The 26,597-nt window shown below is 40.1% G+C and overlaps 1 protein-coding gene across 4 annotated transcripts in view; it reads left to right on the top strand.

Annotated features, from left to right (window-relative positions):
• Window positions 1–26,597, top strand: part of LOC117404554 (beta-1,3-galactosyltransferase 1) — a 77,966-nt gene that overhangs the window by 13,494 nt on the left and 37,875 nt on the right. For 3 of the 4 annotated variants that reach the window (XR_009329737.1, XM_034924165.2, XM_034924162.2), the window contains exon 2: window positions 7,381–7,564. The exons of the other annotated variant lie outside the window; for it this stretch is intronic. The gene's annotated coding sequence lies outside the window, so the exon portion shown is untranslated. The remainder of the gene's footprint in view (window positions 1–7,380; window positions 7,565–26,597) is intronic. 4 annotated transcript variants of the gene reach the window in all.

Raw genomic sequence — 26,597 nt, 5'->3', positions numbered from 1 at the left:
TTTATCAGCAGTTTTTTCAAGAGCTTTAAGGACAATAACTCTACAGCTGTGCTTTACTGTGTTGCAGGAGAAAATGTGAGCCAGTGATAGATAATGTTTTGAGACTGAAGCTGTCTATCTCCTGCCCAGCTTATATTGTAGATACTCTTCTGTGTCCGGTCACTGTGATTTAATTGTTACTGCAAGGGTTGAGCGCTCACAATGTGTACAGGGCATTCGTGATAAACATACTGAGAACTTGCTGGATTCAGTTTTTGGTTTTGAGCACTGCAGCAATCATTAATCCCAGTCTAATTAAAAAAAAAAAAAAAAGTTTGTAATAATACTGGACATTTTGTTTTAATGTGTCTAATATTTGTTGAACTCCAAGTACTGTACATTAGGGTAATTTAATTATATTATGCAAGTGATTTATCACCATACAGAAACACATATATCTTGATGACCTTAGAAAGGTTTCGTTTTCTCTAAGTTGTATTCCGGACACAGACTTTTTCCCGAAGGAGTAAACAAGGCGGAACAGCTTCCAAAGATATACAAATAAGTGACTGTCACAAAGACGGCCAGAGTGGGTGGCGTCAGACCAGAAGCAGGAAGGAATACAAACACAGAGACTTGGATTTTGGTTAGGCTGAGCGCGTGATCGCGCTCAGCATTTAATAAACAGACAGAAAATAAAAGGTTTGAAACAACAAAAACACAGGACACGGCACTTGCGCCAAAATAAACAGACAAACAAAACGGACTAACACTAAACAAACGGTGCACGGACAGACAGACAGACACGGTGAGTACAAACAAACTTATCTTTACTTTTACGATCTTAATTACTCCTCTCTCTCTCTCTCACCCGTTCTCCTCTTCCGAACACCCAACCACAAGTGACTAAAACGTGCATCTATATATACTGTTGTGCTGGGATTCAATTACTAATTAATTACTCACTTGAATCCCAGCACGTGAATTCATTACGTGCAACCCCGTGCCACACATTATACGCATTTTATCTGCACGTGAAGTGATGTGCCATCCTCGTGCCTAAATATAATTATACACTTTAAACACACGTGAAACACAGACCCGTTTATATCCCGTGTACCAATCTATACACCAACATTAACATACGCACGCATACATACACAAAACACACAAATGCACACAGGGGCGGGGCACTTTGCCACATATACCCCCCCTTGTGCGCAGCACACATGGCCTCAACGGCCACCTCCCCCCTTAAAAACCCAGCAGTCCAGGACAAAGTCTCGGGCTGGGAAGGGAGGCTTCAGTGGGCCCTTGGCTGGCAATGCTGTCAGCACCCCTGCCGGTAGTGGCACGGCTGACAGCCTGTTGGTCCCGTCCTGCAGCGAAAAAGCTGCGGGGGCAGGTGGTCCCCCGACCTCCCCCTTCTTCGTAGCCGGCAGCTCCCTCCTGTGGGGCTCCGGCCACAAGAACTCCTGCAGCGAAACTGCTGCTGGGGAAAGTGGTCTCCAGACCTCCTCCCCCTTCTTCGTGGCCGGCAGCTCCCCTTTCTGGGGCTCCGGCCACCGTACTCCCTGCGGAGGTACGGGCAGCAGAGGCAGCTCCTGCTCCTCTGCTCCGGGCGGTGGCGGAGGCAGAGGCAGCTCCAGCTCCTCTGCTCCTGGGGGTGGTGGAGGCAGAGGCAGCTCCTGCTCCTCTGCTCCTGGAGGTGGTGGAGGCAGAGGCAGCTCCTGCTCCTCTGCTCCTGGAGGTGGTGGAGGCAGAGGCAGCTCCTGCTCCTCTGCTCCTGGAAGTGGTGGAGGCAGAGGCAGCTCCTGCTCCTCTGCTCCTGGTGGTGGTGGAGGCAGAGGCAGCTCCTGCTCCTCTGCTCCTGGAAGTGGTGGAGGCAGAGGCAGCTCCTGCTCCTCTGCTCCTGGAAGTGGTGGAGGCAGAGGCAGCTCCTGCTCCTCTGCTCCTGGCAGTGGTGGAGGCAGTGGCAGCTCCTGCTCCTCTGCTCCTGGTGGTGGTGGAGGCAGAGGCAGCTCCTGCTCCTCTGCTCCTAGTGGAGGAAGCGGTGGAGGTGGCGGAGGCAGAGGCAGCTCCTCTGCTCCTGGCGGCGCTGGCTCCCTCCGCTGTGGCGGCTGGGCTGGTGCGCGCCGTGCTGCCTTCAGCAGCATGAATGGAGGCTGCTGGGGGACACCAGCCTCCTGCCCCTCTCCCCCCCAAAAATTTCCAGGGGGTTGGGCCTGTAACCCCTCCTCTTCCGGCTCTTGGGGCTGAACCAGCAGGCATTTTCCCTCTGCTGGTGGCTTGGGTCCCAGAGCTGTGGAAGCCCCGACTTGCCTCCCTTTGGGCTGTGGACGCACCGACTCCTCCCTTTTGGGCTGTGGACGCACCGACTCCTCCCTTTTGGGCTGTGGACGCACCGACTCCTCCCTTTTGGGCTGTGGACGCACCGACTCCTCCCTTTTGGGCTGTGGACGCACCGACTCCCCCCTCTTGGGCTGTGGACGTTCGGGCTCCCCCCACTCAGGCGTAGGACGTTCGGGCTCCTCCCACTCAGGCGTAGGACGTTCGGGCTCCTCCCACTCAGGCGTAGGACGTTCGGGCTCCTCCCACTCAGGCGTAGGATGTTCGGGCTCCTCCCACTCAGGCGTAGGATGTTCGGGCTCCTCCCACTCAGGCGTAGGACGTTCAGGCTCCTTCCGCTTGGGCACTGGCGAGCTGGCATAGGGGCATCCTGACCAGTCATGTCCCCCTTCCTCACATCGCCCGCACCAGCTCGGTGGCACCTCGGAGCAGTCCCTCCAGCGGTGATCCACCTCTCCGCACCAGGTGCACCAGGGGAACAGGTTCTCTGGCTCCTCTGGCCGCTGTTGCAGTTGTGGTTGGGGCGGTGGGAGCAGCAGTCTACCTCCCCCTGCTGGTGGTGGAGACTGAGGCGACCCCTGCTCCTCCCTCTCCTGATGGACAGGGCAGTGGGCCACGAAGTGCTCACCTCCGCAGATGGGGCATCGTTGGGGTAGCTGTCCGAGGGGGTACCAGGGGCAGTTGGTGCGGGAATGCCCAGGCTCAGCACAGCAGTAACACCCGGGCTGCTGTTCCTCCTCCTCCTCACCTTGGAAGGGGCAGATCGCCACCGTGTGTCCTTGGACCCCACAGGCCATGCACCAGCCTTGGTCCTCGAGGCCCCCGAGGAGGTCCTCCAGGTCCCGGCAGCCGTCTCTCCAGCCTTCCATTTTCCCCTCGGGGTACACCAACCAGTCCCATATTTCTCGGGACGGTGGGGAACCCGGTGGCAGTGGGGTGGCTACTGCTGGTTGGGGTGACCACTGCTTCTGCTGCTTCCTGCAGCTCTTTCTCCCCATCCCTCTTCTTGCTCTTTTTTTTTTTTTTTTTTTGTAATCCAGACCCCTCCTGGTCTGACGCTTGGAGGCGCGGCTATCCCACGAAGACACCACGTGTCACAAAGACGGCCAGAGTGGGTGGCGTCAGACCAGAAGCAGGAAGGAATACAAACACAGAGACTTGGATTTTGGTTAGGCTGAGCGCGTGATCGCGCTCAGCATTTAATAAACAGACAGAAAATAAAAGGTTTGAAACAACAAAAACACAGGACACGGCACTTGCGCCAAAATAAACAGACAAACAAAACGGACTAACACTAAACAAACGGTGCACGGACAGACAGACAGACACGGTGAGTACAAACAAACTTATCTTTACTTTTACGATCTTAATTACTCCTCTCTCTCTCTCTCACCCGTTCTCCTCTTCCGAACACCCAACCACAAGTGACTAAAACGTGCATCTATATATACTGTTGTGCTGGGATTCAATTACTAATTAATTACTCACTTGAATCCCAGCACGTGAATTCATTACGTGCAACCCCGTGCCACACATTATACACATTTTATCTGCACGTGAAGTGATGTGCCATCCTCGTGCCTAAATATAATTATACACTTTAAACACACGTGAAACACAGACCCGTTTATATCCCGTGTACCAATCTATACACCAACATTAACATACGCACGCATACATACACAAAACACACAAATGCACACAGGGGCGGGGCACTTTGCCACAGTGACATATGAAAGTAATGTGATGTACTGATTGTATTGAAGGGAATTTGCCCCGAGATTAACGTGGGTGATATAATTTGTTATCTGTACTAGTGACCGTACATGTGAGGAATCCAATTAATGCCGATAGAGCACAGGATGGTGCTTAAGTAATGGAAAACATCTTCGCTGGCAGGTTCACTATTCATTTCTGCCACCTTACTGGTACGATATTGAGTACTTTAATATATTGGGGGTGTTAGTGTAGCTGCTGCAGGCTCTTCAAATAAAAGCAATAAGTCCTCAAGTTCAGAACCTGCACCAACTATTCTCTATAATCCTTTTGAAGATGCCTCTTTAAAGATGTAGGCTTCATTGTATGCAGCAGTTTTGAAATAAAGATGGTTCTAGAGAGATTCCATTAATGCATGCCAAAGGGAAGGTCTTTAAAGTAAACATAAAAGTAGACTGTAACAAACAAAATACATCTGAAAATGTACCTGGGGGATTAAAAAACACATTTGGAGCCTCTACACACACTGGTGCTAGAATGTGGTATATGTAAATTGGATACCTCTTGACTGTGCTTCCTGGACACACGCACACACACACACACATTTTTCTAATGCCCATTCCTATTTTTTCTGAAAATCTAAAACTAATAAGTTCTCTAATTATAGTAATAATAGTACTGTAAGTTGAAAACAAGCCAGAATTTGAATGCATATTTCTCTTGGCTGCTCCTGGTTCATAATAATATTCCTTTATGAATAATATGAGTCGGCTGCTGACATCTCCACAGGGTTGAGTTCCATTCTCTTTTCCTACAGTATCTGACTATGCTGAAATGCTAGATTAGGTGAACATCAAATAAATGTTCTTTTTTATTAAAACAAATGGTACTAGGTTATCACATAATCATGCAATCACTTGTCAAAATGATTCGTGATTTGAAAAAGTCAGTGGGCATCACATGCTGGGTCTAGCGCAGCATCTGAGCAAACATAAGAATTTTGTATTAAATGTCTTTTGAAAATAATGAGGGTCATTGTCTTAGAATGCCCTCTATTTGCAAGTGTTTGTTGCTGAGCAATGTGCCATTATTATAGTGAGCCATTCAAGTGTCCCAATATTTTCTGACTGTGGAGTCTGGAACTATTACAGCAAAATATGGAAACCATTCATCCGAGAGAAAACCAGAAAAACTTAAAAATGCACCATTTACACTGGGGAAGTGTTTGTTTATTTTTGTTTATTTTATAACTTAATTTAATAGTAATTGTTTAATATTATAGTGGTCTACAAGGCTTGTCAGGATGTAGAGCAGTAAAGCAACCAATGTCACCTCTCATTGCAGGTCCAGCTATGATGCAACATCTAATCCTGACCCAACCAATATGTGCTTCCCTGGGGATTTACTCATAACAAACAGTATGCCTAGCTAAAACAGAACTTATAATATATTAATCAACAGTGCAGCACTGAGTAACAATGCGTGTGGTCAGTGGTTCTTATTTAAGGGATTTTACCCTATAAAGCCAGATTTCTACCCCCTGAAAAGAATATTTAAAATTAGGGGTCCATCCTATTGCACCAGAACAGAACTCTACAAAAAAATGTGTGTGGGAATATGAACATGCACAACAATTGTAAAAAAGAAATGTTGTATCGCAGAATCAAACCTACTGTAAGACCAGTGCTTTATAAGTAAGAGGGGTTAAGGGGTTTCTAGACTGTATTGAGATAATGGGTTTTATAAATATGCATTATAAAATAATGTATTCAGAGTATGCTTACCATGCAATGTGTACCATAGCCATTAATCAATACCAGTGTAACAAAACAATAGAGCTGCTGTGTTTGACAAGACATCAAATCCATATACTTTTTGCCAGGATGCTTAACAAGTACTTTTTAATAATATTTACTGTAATTACTGGTTTAATGTTTAGTGTGTTTGGAAAGAAGAAATCATGAAAAAAAGGGTAAACCTTGAATTAAAACTAAAAGTGCATGAACGTTGATTTAGTAGCCCATTGACTTAATACAGGTACTGTGAGTGTATTTAGGAAACATAAAACGAGGACTATTGAAGCAGAAGTGACAGAAATATAAATGTGGCTACTGTTGCAGCATCCACTGCAGTCAAAGCAGAAGATAAAGAAAAGAAAGAAATAGAATGGATTAACACATGAGTTACACGTACATGTATATAAAGAATGTTTTTCGAAGTGTTTTAATGGATTAAATAACGTTTAATATCCATGTTACTGTTTTAGATTGTTGTTGGTTCATTAACATCCATCTAGAACAGTTTAAAGAATGTAAAACTTTCTTAGTAAAAATACACTTACTTCTTATTACCTCCATCTTTCTGAATGAGGCTTACTGCAATATCACAGCTCCTCCTAGTCTACTGACTAAACTGCACTGCTGTAATATAATGAATCGCGTAACTTTACAAACCTGTCCTGACCTTCCCCCCTGGGTCTGTCACCTCAGAAATCAATAGATGTCCCAAACACCAAACCCGCCATGCAAGAGTGCAAAGCATTCTATCAATGTATGGATTTTGATCTCTGAGTTAATCAGTTTTCTGGTGCCAAAAGAAGGCTGTCAGAAACCAAATGTCTCCAGCTTCACAGGGTAGACTTAAATATAAATATTAATGGATGGGGACAGCATCCATTCCGATGAATAATTCTGATGCATAAAAAACAAACGAACAAACAGCAATCAAGACAGCAGAATCTATTAACCTTCTGTTCTGTTGTAAAAAAACAAACAAAAAAAACATGGTTCAAAAGTAAAACGCAAGTGAGTTTATTTCCATAGTGTTTAATCCAGTAAATAACTACCACAGGATACCCATTTTTGAAAACTAGAAGCCAACAACTACATCATAATTCTGAAGAACTAATTGAGAGCATTACTGTAGTTTACTGTGTTAGGTACGTTTTAGACCTGCTATGAGAATTTCATCTCTCTGAGAATGTATGCCCTTCAGATTCCTTTCAATTAAGCCAATTGTAATAAACATTTAATTAAGGGAACCTACTGCTTAACAAAGCACAAGTTAAAAACATTTTGCTGTGTGTTACATTTTTCTGTTTCAGGTTTATGCATACAACTGCTGGGAATCTGTACAGGTTGTTTCTTTGATTATAATAGACATTTGATTAAAAAAAAAATCATACTCCTAGAGTGCATTAAAAATATAGGTAGGGCAGTTAACAGTAAACCAATTTATTTTTATTAGAGCCTTACAGAGTGAGTAATGCAGTACACGACTCTGAGAAGACATTGGGCTCCAAAAAATAACTTCAGTAATCCATATTTTTTTTGGCAGGAACATATGCAGTAGGGGGGTTCCGTCGCTGAGGATACCCGACATACAGGAGGGGGGTCACCGTATTTGAGGTGACCTAACATACAAAGCAGGGCACCGTCGTTGAGGTTACCCGACATACGAAGAGGCACGCGAACCGGAAAGAAAACAAGAAGTTAGTAGTTGTTAGAACATATTGAGCAGGGTAAGTAGCTTATTGATGGTTGGATTCAGTTGAAAATTAGCTGATTGAATTGAGGAGTTGCTGCTGGAGATGGCAGAGCTGTAGGAATCAAGCTGTGCAATTTGGATATCTGTAAACGAGACAGCGCATCAGCTGCATTATTAAGTGTGCCCGGGAGATGGCGAGCTTAGTAGTCGAGATATAAATGTCCTCCCTTGGGGAGGCTGTGTGGTTCAGTGGTTAAAGAAAAGGGCTTGTAACCAGGAGGTCCCCGGTTCAAATCCCACCTCAGCCACTGACTCATTGTGTGACCCTAAGCAAGTCACTTAACCTCCTTGTGCTCCATCTTTCGGGTGAGACGTAGTTGTAAGTGACTCTGCAGCTGATGCATAGTTCACACACCCTAGTTTCTGTAAATCGCCTTGGATTAAGGCTAAGTAAACAAATAATAATAATATGAACTGCAAAGTTGAAGTGACTCAGCAATGCAAGCAGTGAGCGTTTTCTGATTGTTTTACTAATTTGAAATTTCTGAATAAGAAATTGAATGTGATTGGGTTTGGACTCAGGTAGGCTGGCTTCAAATTTTTCCATGTCCAGTATGATTCTGAGGAATTCCAGAGAATGAAGGTGGCCGATTGTTTTTTCCTCTGAGAGTGGGGCACCAACTTCTAAAAACAAACTCTTAAGATTAGTAATTGCTTCTGCTTGAGGATCTGATGGAGGGGAGATCAATAAAAAATCGATTAAAAAGCGAAATTGATGTCAGGATGATTTTTTTATTTATTACATAATGCTGGAATGTTTATGAGAGTGGTGACTAGGAGCCTCGGAGAAAGTCACTTGCGATTTAAAGGGCAGTTTGTGTTGGCGTGAACATCTCTACAAGTGCTGCACATGTGAAGGAAATTACATTGCCTGTTTGAACAGAAACTGGTGTTGAAGTTATTGCCAATTTGTCTTCCTCCTGCAAATTGGATTCTGCGACCTTGTCTTGTGGATTGATCGGGAGGAGCTGCAGAATGTATAGGATTGTGAAATGAGGATCTGTTTGAATAATTAGAGGTGGTACCAGGTGCGGCTTTAGAAGTTGATGCTATAGCAGCCTAAGGGCAGAAGGATGTTGAGTGACCTGTGGAAGCGCAGACCCCAAATGTGTTAGCTCTGGGACTACCGAAAATCTTATTAAACAAATCTGGATCGGGTTGAGCCCAATTGATTATATGATTATCAGATGCCAATATAGCTGAAGAACATAGTCCCTCCAGTATCTGACAGACTATTCCACTATATAATATTTGTAGGAGTCTAATTCAGCTCTGTGGTTAGGATATAAGGAGCATGGCACATCTCTAAATATGGAGAAAGCAAAGGACGAATTCCCCCAGTGTTAGATTTTTGAGTAATCTGGGATCTCTGGATTTTAATGTTACTGACAGATCTCTCTATGTGATTCAGGAATTCTGATGTCGCCATTAGTAATGAAACAAGATTAATGTCCTTGTCTTCAATTATATTGCACCGAATTTGTGGGGATATTCAATGATCCCTGGCTGTGGTTGGGGAGGTGGAACCAAATGCTGAAGCGGTGGCGAGGTTGAAGACGGGAGGATCTTCTGAAGATACCAATGTTAGAGCTGAACCGGAAGTAGCTGTAGCTGTGATTGGTGCTATTACTGCAGCAATGGAGGAGAATACTGAAAGAGCTGAAGTTTGCTTCTCTTGTTCAATATTAGACACCCTTTTATCTAAATCACTCAGTTTGGTATTGACCGAGGATAATGTGTCGGCAAATGGCTGCATAAAAGTTTTAATCTCTTGAAAAATCAAGGAGTGCTCTTGTTGAATTGATCTGGCTGGAGCAGGTTCCTGCTGTTTTGAAGTGCTAGCTATCAGGATGAATTGCTCTGACGCAGACTGCCTTCTGTCTGGTTGGGGCTGCTGAACGGCTGAGCATAGCTGGGGAGCTTTTTTTAGGAGGAAAGACGGGTTCCTGCGTAGATGGAGTTGCAATAGAGAATAAATAGTGATTCTTGATCGCTACCTGATGGGATCGCGTTTCCATTTTTTAGAAGGGACTTTATAAGTTTATTTAAAGTCCAGTCCTTCCAGTATAGTCGCTCTGGAGGTGCGTCCTGAGCCCGGAGTCATTTAGAACGACGAAGATTAGCTCCTTCGGTAGCTGGTGTGCCGTGAGAATCCTGGTTGGGATGCAGCTGTTCAGATTGGACAGAGCCACTGAACGGAGACAGAAATGGAGGGGTGATTTGACCCTGGCTTGAAACTGCAGGAGAATATTCTGTTACAGACACAAAATCCTGGGAATCCTCTGAGTCCGAAGAGAGTTGGTGTAAGGGTTCCATTTGAATTGCTCTTTGCTGGTTTTAAGAGAAATCAATGGGTCTTGCAATCTGCTTTGGTTTACTCCTGAACAAAAAAAACACTAGACAACTAGGTGAAGGTGACTAAAGGTTAAATAGACAGGGCTTGAATTTCATTTTTGTGTGCTGGTGGGATTTCCCCCCTATGCTGCAGCCAATGGGGGGGATTCCAAAATTTGAGGGGGGAATGGCAAAAATAAAGGCACTTTTGCATATTAAAAAACTATATATATTTTACTGCATCATCATTCACACTGGTGTTGCTTTAAAATAAGCTGCTTTCTGGAGACCTAACAGCTGTTCATCACTGTGAGACAGAGCACTCGCCATTGCTTTTGCCATTGCCTGACGTGAAGTTTTTGCCTGCAGCAGAAAAAAAGTTGCTTTACTTTTTAACCAGCGCTCCATTAATTTTTTTAACTGTTTACACTCAGCCCTATTTCCGCCTGTTTTTCACTGTTTTCATTTATGTATGTTTAACTACTGGATAGTTTGTACTGCATGCATGTAACATATCAAATGAAAGGCCACAAAATGTCCTTTCATATTATGTAAATTGCAACAGGATCAGGCATACTATATACGGTAGAGATGAGAATATATGTAAACAAATAAAAATAAATAATAATACAAAAACAAACGTTTTTCCAAAAACAATCTTCCTTAGAGATTGTTGTAGCATTTCAGGCATTTAAATTGGGTGAAAAATACAGTAGCTTGGTGTCTTAAAATATCTCTGCGGGATTCCCGTGCTGAAATTCAAGCACTGGTAGAATAGATTTAATTAGTGGAAGAAGATGATAGGACACAGGGGGCCTAGTACTGCCTCCCGAACCACACTTAAAGGTTAACATTAATTGTCAGCCAATCTAGTAATATATTTATGGAACTGTGCTTTGTATTGGCGGTGGAGGGGGGGAAGTCTACGTGGGTGAGACTAATGCTTACTGAATGTGAAGAGAATCATTCAGATCAATTTCTACCTTTTGCCAGGTTTTTCAATGTACCAGCATCACTTTTTAAACAAAAACTTAATGCTTATGGGACCATCAGATTTGTCCTCTTTGTGGCCAGCAATTCAGTGCTAGCTGCAATATGTAATCATCAATATGACAACTACCTTGCTATGTTTACTTGAGAATTATGAGATACATGTATGATCATTTCACTTTCTAATCTGTCTGGCTACTGCTGTTGCAGTTCCCAATACTTTAACACTCATTATGTTTAGCAATAGGTAGATCTGGGTTTAGAGAATGTGCCTCAGCTTTAATTATTGGACATGCACAGATAATATTTCTGTTAATGAAAATGTTGACTTCTGTAGTCTTAAGTTTTACACTATTACTCTTAATAATACAACTCTCCAGAATCCTTGACTAAAGTAAAATATATAGTGTTCTGCATTAATAAGAAAGGCAGAGCAATAAATATTGGGAAATCTTGGTTTTGGTTGCAGTATGAACAGCAATCTGTCTTTGGAATAGTATTCTTCAGAAGAGATCTCAAACAAGTACAAATGTGTAAACTGTGAATAATGTTTGTTTAGTAGCAGCTTGGGAGTTATTGCATTGTTCCTTAAAGAGTAAGTAGCAGGTTTCTTTTTTTAGAATCTCCAGTTATTTTTACCCCAGATTTTCTCCTAATTTTGAATGCCCAATTATTATTATTATTTTTCTCCTTCACTGCAGTTATTCCCCACACAGCTCAGGGACCCGAGGCTCAGTGGGCATCCCACAAGCCAATCAGCGTCTTTTTACACCCATGAAATCGAGAGCGGATGTCTGCAGGCTACCGGCCTCTGGAAGACAAAGACCAACCCAGCAAATCTCCGCCCCCAAGCTCACTCAGCGCCTGGCCTGTAGGGGTCGCCGCATAGCGATGAGGAGAAAGAGTCTAAGCCGGATCCCACCTCTCCAACCCTGGGAGCGCCAAAGCCAATGCGTGTAACTCTATATATTTTGGAACCCCGCTACTTACTCTTTAAGATCTATATTATGAGAAGGAGAGGCAGCAATGCATGGAATCCTCTAGTAAAAATGGTTAAATAAAAAAAAAAAAATCTATAAATCTTTTTAGAACTGGTTTAATACCCAGTGCTAACTAACACTGCATACTGCATAATAGTACCTGGTTTCAGAATAATACATTTTTAATCTGACCTCTGCCTTTGAGACGGATTGTACTATAAACTCAGCTCTCACCCAGAGATTTTGGGCGTGCAAAATTATTCAGCCCCTTTACTTTGAGTGCAGCAAACTCTCTCCAGAAGTTCAGTGAGGATCTCTGAATGATCCAATGTTGACCTAAATGACTAATGATGATAAATAGAATCCACCTGTGTGTAATCAAGTCTCTGTATAAATGCACCTGCACTGTGATAGTCTCAGAGGTCCGTTTAAAGCGCAGAGAGCATCATGAAGAACAAGGAACACACCAGGCAGGTCCGAGATACTGTTGTGGAGAAGTTTAAAGCCGGATTTGGATACAAAAAGATTTCCCAAGCTTTAAACATCCCAAGGAGCACTGTGCAAGCGATAATATTGAAATGGAAGGAGTATCAGACCACTGCAAATCTACCAAGACCTGGCCGTCCCTCTAAACTTTCAGCTCATACAAGGAGAAGACTGATCAGAGATGCAGTCAAGAGGCCCATGATCACTCTGGATGAACTGCAGAGATCTACAGCTGAGGTGGGAGACTCTGTCCATAGGACAACAATCAGTCGTATACTGCACAAATCTGGCCTTTATGGAAGAGTGGCAAGAAGAAAGCCATTTCTTAAAGATATCCATAAAAAGTGTCGTTTACAGTTTGCCACAAGCCACCTGGGAGACACACCAAACATGTGGAAGAAGGTGCTCTGGTCAGATGAAACCAAAATCAAACTTTTTGGCAACAATGCAAAATGTTATGTTTGGCGTAAAAGCAACACAGCTCATCACCCTGAACACACCATCCCCACTGTCAAACATGGTGGTGGCAGCATCATGGTTTGGGCCTGCTTTTCTTCAGCAGGGACAGGGAAGATGGTTAAAATTGATGGGAAGATGGATGGAGACAAATACAGGACCATTCTGGAAGAAAACCTGTTGGTGTCTGCAAAAGACCTGAGACTTGGACGGAGATTTGTCTTCCAACAAGACAATGATCCAAAACATAAAGCAAAATCTACAATGGAATGGTTCACAAATAAACATATCCAGGTGTTAGAATGGCCAAGTCAAAGTCCAGACCTGAATCCAATCGAGAATCTGTGGAAAGAACTGAAAACTGCTGTTCACAAATGCTCTCCATCCAACCTCACTGAGCTCGAGCTGTTTTGCAAGGAGGAATGGGCAAAAATTTCAGTCTCTCGATGTGCAAAACTGATAGAGACATACCCCAAGCGACTTACAACTGTAATCGCAGCAAAAGGTGGCGCTACAAAGTATTAACTTAAGGGGGCTGAATAATTTTGCACGCCCAATTTTTCAGTTTTTTATTTGTTGAAAAAGTTTGAAATATCCAATAAATTTCGTTCCACTTCATGATTGTGTCCCACTTGTTGTTGATTCTTCACAAAAAATTACAGTTTCATATCTTTATGTTTGAAGCCTGAAATGTGGCAAAAGGTCGCAAAGTTCAAGGGGGCCGAATACTTTCTCAAGGCACTGTACATGGCAGTTGAGAACAGGTGCTGTTGGAAGTTTGTCACCTGGGTTGTTAATTGCATTTTGAAGTAGTTCCTGGTTGTGCACCTTGCTGTAAATTGAAGCTCAAAGACTGATATTTTTTCCACTACATACAGAGGGAACTCTACATATAGGTTCACAAAAAGACCAATGCACCGATAAGCTAGTTTCATGCATGTCAAGTCTCACACACTGCGCGCGAGACTCACTCATTTGCATGGTATCTCACTCTCTCACGCACAGCCTTGCTTATCTCACGCATTAAAAAAAAGAAAAAACAGTTTAAAAAAACATAATAAATGTCATACAAATATCACTGTAGAATATAAAAATAACAGAGCAGTCCTAGAGGTTAACAAAAAAGGCAAGTACCAGTATAATGGGGTTTTATACTAAATCCCATTTTGGCGCACGTGAATATTCAAAGGTCTGTGTAACCGAGTGTCGCTTCATAAGTGTTGTTCCAGTTCCGCCCCAAAAAACAACTTGTGGAGCTTATTATTAGTTGAGCAGTGCTTCCAAGAATACATTCTGATTTAACTCAGAACCCAGGGTGGACCCTGTTTATTGATTTCTGAACTGTGCCCAGGAGTTGTCTACATGCAGCCATTAAGGGAAAAAGCTGTGATACATTACCTGTAGACCACAGTAACTTATATTCATACAACAACAACATTAAGCGATATCTGTGGTTTTCGCGATCATTTGTTATAATTTTTTTTATTTTAAAGGGTACAGAAAATATTATAAGGCTTGAATATGTTATATTGAATGTGTTGTTTTATAAATAAAGAAGAAATGAATGCACATTGAATAGTTTAAAAATGAAAATGCTAAGAGTTAGTTTAAGTTTAACAGCTGGTTTCATAGATCCTGATTAGCACTAACCTGGCACGACTTTACCTAAGGTTAGATTGCATGGTCCCAGATTAGTGCTGATCGGGGTCTATGAAACCAGCTATACAAGTGCAATATCATACTGCAGACATACTGTACCATCCATTAGAATGCTCCAAAAGTCGAACCTAGTCTAACCTAATTTGTGAACATTAAAAACAATATCATGTCACTGTGTGGAGCAGGGGTCTCCTAACAAGTTAAAATCCTGTCATCTGGCTAATTTAATTGCAACAGAGTCTTCTCATCCCCAACCCCATTACTAGGGGCACAATATCCCTGGGTGTTAGATACTGAATATCTACCCTGTGTAATTAATAATGTAATGAAATCTATTTGACACAGTATGAATAAAGGCAGAGTGTGGAGAGTGATCAGATGGTCCCAGTCTAGACACAGGTGTACTCATGCATACATCATAAGCTATCCTCACATGTGGTGCTTATTTGGCATAATATTCAAAAGTAGTTAAAACAGTTGTATTTTTTTTTTTTTTTTTTTAAACGATAAGATGGCTGATGCTTTTTGAAAGTCATTTGATAATGTCATTTAAACAACAAAACTAGGGCAATATCTTAAAATATATCCAATGCGAAATCTCCTGAAGCATTCAAATTATATTCAAGAATTTGAAGCTTAATGTATTCAACTGGGGGGCTGAGGGAGCTATATGAGATGAATAGATAAGTGTACTATCTTTCAGTGCATGACGGTGTAAACGCTCCACAGTATTATACTGCACATTTGTTTTTCATTTTGAGCCCTAGTTTAACCGATTTTGAAATATACTGTAAAGATACACAACATGAAAAAATATATTTATTGTAGTAATCTTTGTATTTTATTGCAAGGTTGTCGCTAACAAAATAATTCCATAAACTTGTCATGATCTTTGAGATATAGGTCTAAGATGTGCAGTTTTAAAAAGAAAAACCTGTTATAGTGTGCATATATTTTCATTAGAAATACATGTACTGAAACTGGAAATGTAATAAAATACCTACAACGTACCTTCCTGGCAGGCAAGATCTGTGGAATTATGTTCTTTGCTACAGCAGGATCATTCATCTCACAGTGCCTACTTTCAAAGTCCTTTGTCCTCAAAACACGATATACACCACGTTAAATACAACTCAAATGATCGTTTCATTCACTTAACGCGCTATACGACAGGCTTCTAATTTAGCAAAATCGGATATATCCACTCAGCCAATCAGCGTGCAGTATCGCAGTCGTGTGACCCCATTATGGCAGAGCCCAGGAGGAGTTTATAGTAGCGTATTTAATGTTGTAAATTGGGATTTTATGATTAAATAATGAATAATTTTGATGAAACAGAGGAGCCTGTGTTACTGTCTCCATCCTGGAGAAAGAATATAGGCGTGAAGTAGTGAAGAGAGCACGGCACTGTGGGAGTGGGAAAATTCCCACTATAGCGTGTGGACATAATGCTTAGAAATTTTGTTCGGCACTCACACTCACAGATGAAGATCTAGCGTATGTTAGAGACCGGTTTTACTCGGCGAGTGACAAAGTTAAGCAGGCTGCTACCCTTCTCACATACATGGACATAACAATAGCTAAGCGTCCAAGAGTAAAGGATACCGTTCGCCAAAAAGCCAGGGAAGTTTCTGTTAAATACCTCATACTGAGGCGGGACAAAACGAAGATCCCTATTTGCAAGGCATCATTTCTACATGTATTTGGTGAGTATTCTGATTTAATTTTGCTCTATACCGATGTGTTTGTATTTAATCCTGTTGTTCCCAGACAATGTTAACACTAGAACCTCCAGAGCTGTCATTTTGGTGATTTTCAATTTAAATTACTCTGCGTGTGTGAAATATAAAGTATAGGAACTGTGTGCTTGTTAATTATCATGAAAGTGCATTCACGTTACGTAATGGTAATTAAGTTATTTTCTTTATGTTAATTAAAAAAAATAAAAATAAATGATGTACATATATCTGTTTATACCTGTTTGCCTACTAGTTGTTCTTTTTTTTATTATAGTATTTAATTTATTGAAGTAGTGCTTTATACGTAATTGTTCACTTAAATACGATGTTTCAGCTCTGCACATGTTTGATATGATGTGCGTGAATAAAACATTTGAGTTGTATCCAATAGTTTGTCTTTGATTTTAATATTGACATTGTTTAAAATGTAACCGTAAGAAGATTTAACATTGTCTGGGAACAATAGGGTTAAGTGAAATCTTTTGATATCCTTCAAGGATTTGAGTTGGTTCACTGCCCTTGGAGGTATATAGCATGAATGAGGATCCTGACAGTCCCTTTTCCCAATTCTCTTTTATTCATAATTTTAGCAGTAAAAATAGCCTGTTTTTACAGTCGTAGTCATGTTAGTAGTTTTCGTAGCTGAAAGTTTTGCCTCTAGCTCATTGTGTCCACAAGCTGGTGCCAAAATTGAATTTCCTGCTAAGGATATTTGCAGTACCTGCGTGAAATTCCGTCTGTGTCTGAAGGACCCTGAGCTCTCTGAAGAAAATAAACACCATGTTTCTACTCCACAGACGCAGGGCAAGGAAGTTTTATGACTTTCTTAACGACGTGGCAGATTCCTTCACAGTGTGCTTTGACGTCATGGAAAACCTTGTTATTCCTAAGACAGTTGTATTTGTATGTGTTTGGTGTTATCCACCATCATGGGGGAAACCAGCTGCAGGGGAAAGATGACATTGATTTATATGTGTGACTTGAGAACAAGAATAAAAAAAAGACAGCAATATGATTGCCTCTGCATTGTCACGCTACTTCCATTCTGTAGTAGCTGAGAAACTGAAAAATCACCAAGAACTTTGTCTTTTCTCTGACTCCTGTTACGGGCAAAATAAAAACATCAACCTCTTGTCAATGCTATTTGCTTTGCAGAAGCAGCAACAGCCACACCTTAGGATTAGCTACTACTTTTCCATCCGGGGGCACAGTTTTTTCCCTGCTGATCGTGTTTTTGGCAGAATTAAACAAGAGCTTTGCACCAAAGACACCATTCTGCTACCGGATGAATACACTGACGTTCTTCGTAAACACAGAAATGTACACGTTTACAGAGATGGCTGGGTATGCTGGGATTTTAAGGCAGCTGTGACCCAGGTGGTAAAGTCCCAGCGTTCATTCAAGATCAGTGATGCCAGAGCTATTCAATCGACGGTGATAAGCTTGGTTTTTGTCGAGTCGATGGAGGAGATTTCTGTCATCACATCTTACTCAAGCATCGCAAGACCTTTTCAGCCAAGAATCAGCCCAATGGTGAACTGTGTTAAACCTGCAAAAAAGACTGACATTCTCAAGCTCATTGATGAACTCAGCGTTAGCCAGAATATTTGAGACTTTTATGAAGGTGTCTTGTCAGGTGTTGGCCAGCAGAACAAAAGCAGGGCTGAGGACAATGATTAAAACTAAGATATAATCCCTTTGTTTTTATGACTTCTTATAGTTTCACTTCAGCTATTCTGAGCTTTGGACCATGACAAAAACTGGATCTGAAATTTTTGAAGTAGGATGTTATAGCAGATTCCTCATGTAATTTTCAGTGAATTCTAGTGTGTCATGGTTTGGATGCATTTAGCCTTTGTTTGTTTTCATTGGTGCTCTTTGGTGACACAGATAACCTCCAGTCAGTAAAGCAGTGATGGGGAATCCCGGTCCTGGAGGGCTGCAGTCCTGCAGGTTTGTAGGTCTTTACATCCCCACCTGCTTACAACCTGGAAACAATGCTTAATGGGTTAAATTTAGAAAATAATAGTTAAATTAAGTAATTGAGAGTTGAGGTGGAGTAAAAACCAGAAGACACTGCGGCCCTCCAGGACCAGGGTTCCCCACCACTGCAGTAAAGGGTTAATATTAAATACTATAATCCTCTGCTGTCAAATTGGTGTGTGTGGTTCATTTTCAGGATTTTTTTGGTATCCTAGTGATAATTGTGTGGCATCCTTGCTCGTCAGATTTTTTCCTATGGTTGGCTTTGCTTTAAACTGCTAAATTGTCCACATTATCAAATTTCAAAGTTGTTATGTAAATAACTATATTATCATATTTTGATTAATTTTAAGCAATTTATTTGATGAACCCTTGTCAGTGTGCCTCTGTAATACTGAAAATCACTGACTTTTCTTTCAAGGTTTTGTTCATGTAAATATCAATATGACAGTTAATATACCATGTAAAAGCAGAAATTTATATTTAAAAAATTGCCTAAAAGTAATTTTTGTTTCCAAAGTTATATTATTTGATGTCAAATTTGTGAATGTTTTCTAATTCCTTGTGACTTTGATTAATCAATGTGCTTAATTGAGTGGAATGTGGATATGTCATGTTTTGCAAGAAAACGTCCCATGGATATATAGCCTTTTGCTGCGAAACAAAAAATAAAATTAACATTTTTTAGAGTCTCAATAAATTTTGATTTAGTCTGATTTTAAATTCTTATTTATTTCATTTTTCCATTTGAAAAACACCTCATGTGGAATCAACTTATTTATTCAGAAAAGCACAATAAAAAACGATCATTTACCAAACATGGAAAAATGGATATATCTGGTTTTGCATCTAAACTCTTCATTCATTTATATATGTATATATATATGTGAAATACACTACCAGTATCCCAGCATTTCCTATATCTGAAACATACACTGTGAATGAACGCCCTGAATATTACACATAGGCTGGGTCAGAAATAAAATAATAATAATAAAAAAAACAGTAGATCACAATAACATGCTGAAAGTGGCAAAAGATAAATGCAGATATAACTCAATAACCTCACAAAGGAAAAATTGTGGTTTAACTTAAGAGAGTCACCATTGCAATAGAGGAATTGTCTGAAATATAATCCAATGAACTGATTGAAAAAAAAAATGGAGCAGCGTTATTTATATTGAATTGTGGGTAAAAGCAGATGGCACACGGGAAATTGAAATGAAATCCATGTGACACACAAACTGAGGGGGGTAGTGGGGGGGGGGGGGGGCGGGGGGTAGGACGTTCTTGTACTTTAAATTCAAACTTTGTCTGTCAGAACAAAAAGAATGAAATTGTATTGGACCCTTTGCTGGCAGCAATATGGATGGCTGATTGGCAGTAGAAGACAGGTTGTGGTGCTGACAGTAATCAGCCCTGTTCCAAGCACCATGTCTGCCAGCAGGTACCTGCAATCAAAAAGAGATGAAAAAACACTGCACTAAAAAAAGAAAAAGGAAAAAAAAGACCTACTGCCCTTCCTAGTGCTGTTTAAACCCTGGAGTGTGGCCATAAATACAGCAATCACCTTGCATATGTCAGGCACCTTGTTTTGCCATATATATTTTTTTTGTTTTATAATCAGTTAAAATATGTAAGTTTCTAAGGTATATTTATCATAGCAATGAGTAGTTTATTTCACCACTTTACAATTCAGTGTAACCTTACAAAGCACTGTATTTAAAAATTCAACATAACAGATTCATTTTTTCGATTTGCTTCAGCGAGTCTCAGTGGGTCCTCCCTTGCCATGTTCATGATCACACTCGCGTCTGGAGCTTTTTCTCCTTTTTGCTGCAGGTATACAGTATGTTACAGTTTAATCATATGTGAATACCTTTGTCGAAGCACACATTTATTATTAGAATTATAAATGGCTGAAAAATGTAAGTTAATGAAATATGTAAGAAAAGAAAATCTGGTATAAGAAATAATGAATGGCATTTGTAGTATATGTTGTAGCACGGTTGCTATATCACACTGACAATATAACATTTTATTATAAATCTTTTGAAGTTATTCCATGATGGATGAATAACTCCCAAAGAGGTTGAGAGGGATGTTTACAGTCATCCGCATAAGTACAATAAACACACGACTCCATAAATCATTCTGTGCTCAGAGTTTGTGGACATGCTTGTACAGTTCTGCACAGATGTTTTGATGTTGATGCCTTTGTGTTTGTCACTGCACAGCTTCTCCTCTTAGCTTGTTTATGGTTAATTGGAACTTTTTTCAAGTCAGGCTTTTTAGATCTTAGGCAGATGTGGTGACAGAAAACAGAAGCATCATGATTCTTGCGTATAAAAAAAAAAGTGGTTTGCATGCTTTTTAGCTTTTGCTTGCTGTTGGTAATGCATAGCCTTCTTTTAATTATAAATCAAGCTAGATGCCCTTCCATTCTGGCTGAGAGAGGACTGACATTTTAGAATGTTAAACCGGAGCTGAAATGGAAACCATTCTGCCAGTGGTACAATCAATGCTCCAGATAAGGTTTGGGGCCTGGGAGTAACTTACCCTCTCATTAACACTGAGAGAGTAACATATATTTTCAGGGGGTAAAATGCAACATTACCTTGAAGTCATGGGTAATCTCGATAAAGTGGGAATTGGAAAAAAATTGAAATTATTTAGTTAGCTGAACATAAACACAGCAACAGAGTAGTGGTTAGGGCTCTGGACTCCTGACCAGAGGGTCGTGGGTTCAGTCCCAGGTGGAGGGACACTGCTGCTCTACCCTTGAGCAAGGTACTTTACCTAGATTGCTCCAGTAAAACCCAACTGTATAAATGGGTAATTGTATGGAAAAAAATAATAATAATAATAATAATGTGATATCTGTATAATGTGTATAATTTGATATCTTATAACAATTGTAAGTCGCCATGGATAAGGGCATCTGCTAAGAAATAAATAATAATGTTGGGAACTGTTGCCATGACGCCAAAATCTTCACCCTATCTAGGGCAATCTGCAGAGCAGGCAGCTTAACAAGTAGAGGCTAGGCCTTCAACAGTCCAATAAATAGAAAGACTTTGGCACAACAGCTGTCTAGTGCCAGGGGCAGAGGTTTCGATTTTTTTTAGATGGGGCTTTGAACCAATAATCATTTCCTGAGTTGAACTGGAGAAGGAGGATTTTAATATCTGCCTTAAACGAGGACAGCACAGAGACGCTCTCTTGGGTCAAAGGAATTGGGAATTTGAATGTTGTCAGAATATAAATGAAGCCTGAAGTCATAACGGTGAATAATGTTGCCAAGGGGCAGCATATAATAATTAATCATAAGCAGTGACTCAAGAATGGAGCCTTGAGTTATACCTGGCTTTAACTCAGTCATGGTAAGAGATAAAAAAAAAAAGCCCAGAGCTACAATTCGCACTGTAACATGGCACTGTAAAATAAAATGATATCTGAAAAGTAGTTCAGAACTGTGCAGGTGGGTGACACTGGATCATTTCTTTAATACAGTCAACTCTCATGAATATGAATTTCAAGGGACCACCAAAAAAAAGTAACTTATCAGTTCATTTTTTAATCAGAAGTCTAAGTCAAATGCGTACTGATAGTTTTTATTGAAGTTGCATGTGTATGGTCAAACGTTTTGCATCACCCTATAGAATTAATAAATTTTGCTTCATAAAGTTGAATGAAACCTTCTGAATAATGTTACGTTAACATATTTAACTACATACCACTTTGTAGTATACTTAACGAAAAACTGACAAACATGGAAAAACTTGATATTTTGAAATCTAACATGAAATACTATACTACTATTATGGCTTCCGGTATGATTTTGTAGTTTCTTTGATTACATGATGTTAAATATCTAAATTATGTTTATAAATATATTTTTATTTTTATTTTAAATTATGTCTCAAATTCTAGGTGATGCAAAACTGACCATAGCTGTACAGTAACACTAAAATCAAATTCCAATTACAGCACAAAGAAAGGTATTATACATTTAAGAGTACTGTGCATTTTACTGGAATTTTAAATTCACTTTTAAAAAGCATACATTGCAAATTAACTGCACTAGAAATCTGCATTCAGATTACAGGCATTTTTAAACCGCAAAAACAAGGCGTCCTCAATATCAGGGTATTGAACAAATCAGAAACACTGACAACTTGCATCCAGTTTGCTGTTCATAGGCCTGTATAATTGTATCCTGGTTTTTCAGAATGGTTGAAAAAATGATTGCGGGAATGTTATAATCTTCAGCAATATCTATCTTGTTCTTGTATTTAGGTGGATTATCCATCTGTAAAGATAATTCACATTTTTGCGCTGCTTAATGGAAATGGCATTGATGCGTGAGCACTGTGGCAACTTGAAATCTGTGTCTATGGCAACTCGAAATACATCAAAGGATCAGTAGTCCTAAAACAGCACTAAAATACTGAACAGGGGCGCTAATCTGAATGCAAGTTAATACATTTCCCAATATCCTTTACACTCAGCTGTTCGAACTAGGGAAATTCGCACCAACAGGAAATTTGTATTATAAGAAGTAATTTACTATTAGCAACTGATACATTTTGCCGGGACCATGTAGAGAATTTGTAGTATCAGGAAATGTGTTTAATTCAAGTTTGTTTTAATGAGAATGGACTGTGTATGATGGTATTGTGATTAATGGAAGTGAATGCTTAATGACTAATAGCATTCTCAATAGCCTCATATTAACTTTCTCCAGTGACATTTAAATAAATATTAGAAATGTCAAATTTGTCACGAATTATGGTCCTGCAAAAGTGTATACGGTAATACTTTAAAAGAAGTAACAAACAAGCCACCCAACAAGGAAAAGATCATAATGACACAAACTTGGAAAACCATCAAGCCTTTTACAGCTTTTCTGTCACTCTGGTGCAGTGGGGGTTTATTACAGCATGGCAGAAGCCTGGGGATGTATTTGGTGTGTTCTGTAGTTTGTTCATAAAGCCAAGGTTATTGCCTCCAAGACCTTGATGTTAAACTGGTCACCATGGGTCTGTCTGTATCTCTAAAAGCCCCTTGGTAGTTGCAGTTCCTCAGTAGAAGCAGAAGCAGAAGCAGGACAATTTAACCATTTATACTGTGTGCTGCATGTTTTTATTTACCTTATGCAAAGAGTTTCCAGTGAAAAGTGTACAATAAATCCTACCCATCATTTGCTGACTAGGAGCCATCATCATTAACAAATATAGTTGAACATCTTTTATTCGAAAAACACTACTCACTAAACACTGCAACCAGTATTGGGACAGTAATGGTTGTTGTAAATACCTATGTTGTTATATCTATGTCTGTCTATACAGCATCTGTGTGTAAGTCAGTCTGAGTGGTTCGGATTTCTGCTGCAGTAATATTTTGTATTTTGTATTGTGTGAGGTGTGTGATGATTTTGGTTTGTATCCGTGATTGTGTGAGATGTGTGATAGTTTGGGCTTTAGATCTTGATCCATTTAAAGAACTCAAGATTTTTTTTCACCTCAACCTCAGATACCTTTCTTAGAACAAAAATGGGCTTCCCCTCAGTAATTAGTTAAATATTTTGTGTTTTATCTACTTCAAAATTCAAAGCCAACTCCTCCACTGAATCAATGAAAAAATCATCAGTCAGTATTTTATCTTTAATTTTTAGTTGATATCCCACATGTACATTTGGTTTTTTTCTTTTAGAGTGTCTAAATGTCTCCATATCATTTTACTGTTTTCCCTAGCTTCATTTATTATAGTAATAAAATATTCTGCCTTTGCTTTGCGTATTTCCCTAACTACTTTACTTTATTTCTTAATCCTTTAAAAATCCTAAGATCATGTACATAAACAACATGTATTTTTATTTTTATTTAAATTATAAAAACATGATTACTGTTCTATATAACGTATTTTAAACTGCATGTGAATGTTTTATTCCATTTATCTGGATTACCTGTAAATAATAGGATTTTCAGTCAAATATAAACAAGTAGCTATGGTGATGTCACCAGTAAATTATGCAAATTAGTACCGTCGAAGGTTCGAACCTTCCTTCGGTAATGTGTTCCGAACCTTCAAAGGTCAAAATGTACTCTTCGTTGCAGCCCTAGTATCTCATGCTGTTTTCATTCCCTAAGTTCTAAGAACAGTATTGTTGTTTCTCGAAGAATGTTTCTGTGTCTGTATGGGTCTGTATTATCCTGTACCTGGATAATTGAATTGGAACAGAGACTAATGGAATGAAAGGAATGAAATGGAATGATGAAGTATACTGCATGCCATAAGGGCAATGCAATGAATTAGGAAAGCAAGGGTTCAATACCTTAATCTTTTGAAAATTCAATGACCAGGGAAAAGAGACATTTATGGGGTTTCCACGTGGGGTTTACACGTGAAATGGAGATGCGCATGCACGTTTGGGAGAATTACTCGTGTAAATCAGGTTTGTGGTTGAAAAAAACACCCAAAGAGAGGGATAGGGTAAATCTCATTTACTCGTGTAAATGATGAAACACACAGGAAAATCCACGCCCAGTTTTGCATGGAAACCCGCATTTCACCTGTAAATGTGAATGAGCTTGTTTACCCTTAAGTGACATCACTATAAATATTGCAAGGCAGCAGGTCAGTTGTTACTGTGGATTCCAAGACGGCAGAAATTAAGTGGCTGATGGGCGGTTTTATGGTTAGTAGTGGTGTAGTTCACCTTAATGATAATGCGGGCGGCTTTTTTATTATTGTTTTTTGCTGTGTCTGGCCTGTCATTTTGTATATCTCTTGTGGGTTTACAGTTCTGTATAAAACCACTTACCATGAACTGCATCATGCCCTTGTTATAGTATTAAAGCAGCTGTTTAAGAATACCCTTGCTATAAAAACTATGCTAAAGTTAAACACGAAGAACAAGTGACCTGCTTAAATGTCTAACTGAATTAATTCCCATCCTTTTTCTAAAACCAGCTATGTCCAAAGACAACATGTGTCCACCCTCCACGTTAATAAATATAGTTGGTGAATCAGCTCGATCCCCAAAACAGCGCAACAACATATATACCAACAAGTTGTTTATGCCCTCTCAGAACTGACCAAATAAAATTACAAATGAACGTATTGATTGTGTTTTATTTGTTTGCATCATTAATATTTAACACAACAGTAAATCCAACACAACTTAAAAGAAAGGAGAGAATCTCTGACAGCACGAGCCTCCTCAGATCACTGCTGAAACTGGCTGCTAAGGTAACCTTCACAGTTGACAAATCATCTTATAATAAGCGGGATTGGGCTTGTTTTTTGGAGAGGCAGGTTGGAATTTGCATAAACACCCATACTCTGATATGGGTTGCGCTTGTTTTGAAAGGCAGTGCCAATTTTTTTTTCTCATGAGACGGCAACACAGGTAACCTTCCCTGGCTGTCTCACAGACAGCCACTTATTCCTGAACACCTCATTTTGTTGTTGACAAGAGTTTGAGCAGGATACAGCAGGCAGTGACAATTTTGGGAACACACTAATGCTGCACTTCAGTCCGTTTCATGAGCATCTGCCAGCTGTCCTCAGCAGCTGTCTGTTGTCCGGACGGGTAGTGTTTCTACCAGGGTAGTATACGCAGCATCACCTGATCCATTATATGCTGTATTGCCTGAATGAAAGGGAAATATATATAAAGTCTCCGCCGGTTTTCAGCCATGGTGATTTGCAATACCTGTTGGTCAGTTTAATTTTATACAGCCAAGTTCATTTTTAATTTATGAGTCGTAAGATAAATTAGTTGAAATATTATTCACTACTACATGACACCCCACTAATGACATTTGAAAAACAATTTGGACAAGAGCAGTAAAACACATTATTAACCAACCAGGCACAAGGTATTTTGCTTTATTACAGAAGCTTAGATTCACTCGTGTACCAGTTCTCTGCACATGGAAACCACATTTTCACATAATTTCACTAGTAATTTTCAAAAACAGCATGAGTACTTTACGCATAGCTAATTTACATATCAACCCTCACCTTTCCCATTCATTTGCATGATGTCGGGTGAAAAGCCTGGTTTACTCAAGCAAAATAAACTGAGCGAATGGAAACCCCAAAAAAGCATTTTACACGAGTCGTTTTTCTCGAATAAATGTCTCGAGCTAAAAAAAAACATGCATGGAAACTCTACCATTAAGCTGGATGTTCTGAATAGAGTGTGTTTGTGTGTGCTCGTTTATAGTGCATGCTTGGTCAAACAATTCCCCAAAAGGAGGGAAACTGACAAAACCTACCCTAAGAGGCCAAGTCCCTTTAATGTTTAAACATATTTCAAATATAAAAATGCAGCAGTATTTTATTTAGCCCCTGTAACTTTCATTATTGT

Source organism: Acipenser ruthenus, chromosome 10 (genome assembly GCF_902713425.1).
Source record: "Acipenser ruthenus chromosome 10, fAciRut3.2 maternal haplotype, whole genome shotgun sequence".
Lineage (NCBI taxonomy): Eukaryota > Metazoa > Chordata > Actinopteri > Acipenseriformes > Acipenseridae > Acipenser > Acipenser ruthenus.
This window is presented reverse-complemented; position numbering and strand designations above follow the sequence as displayed.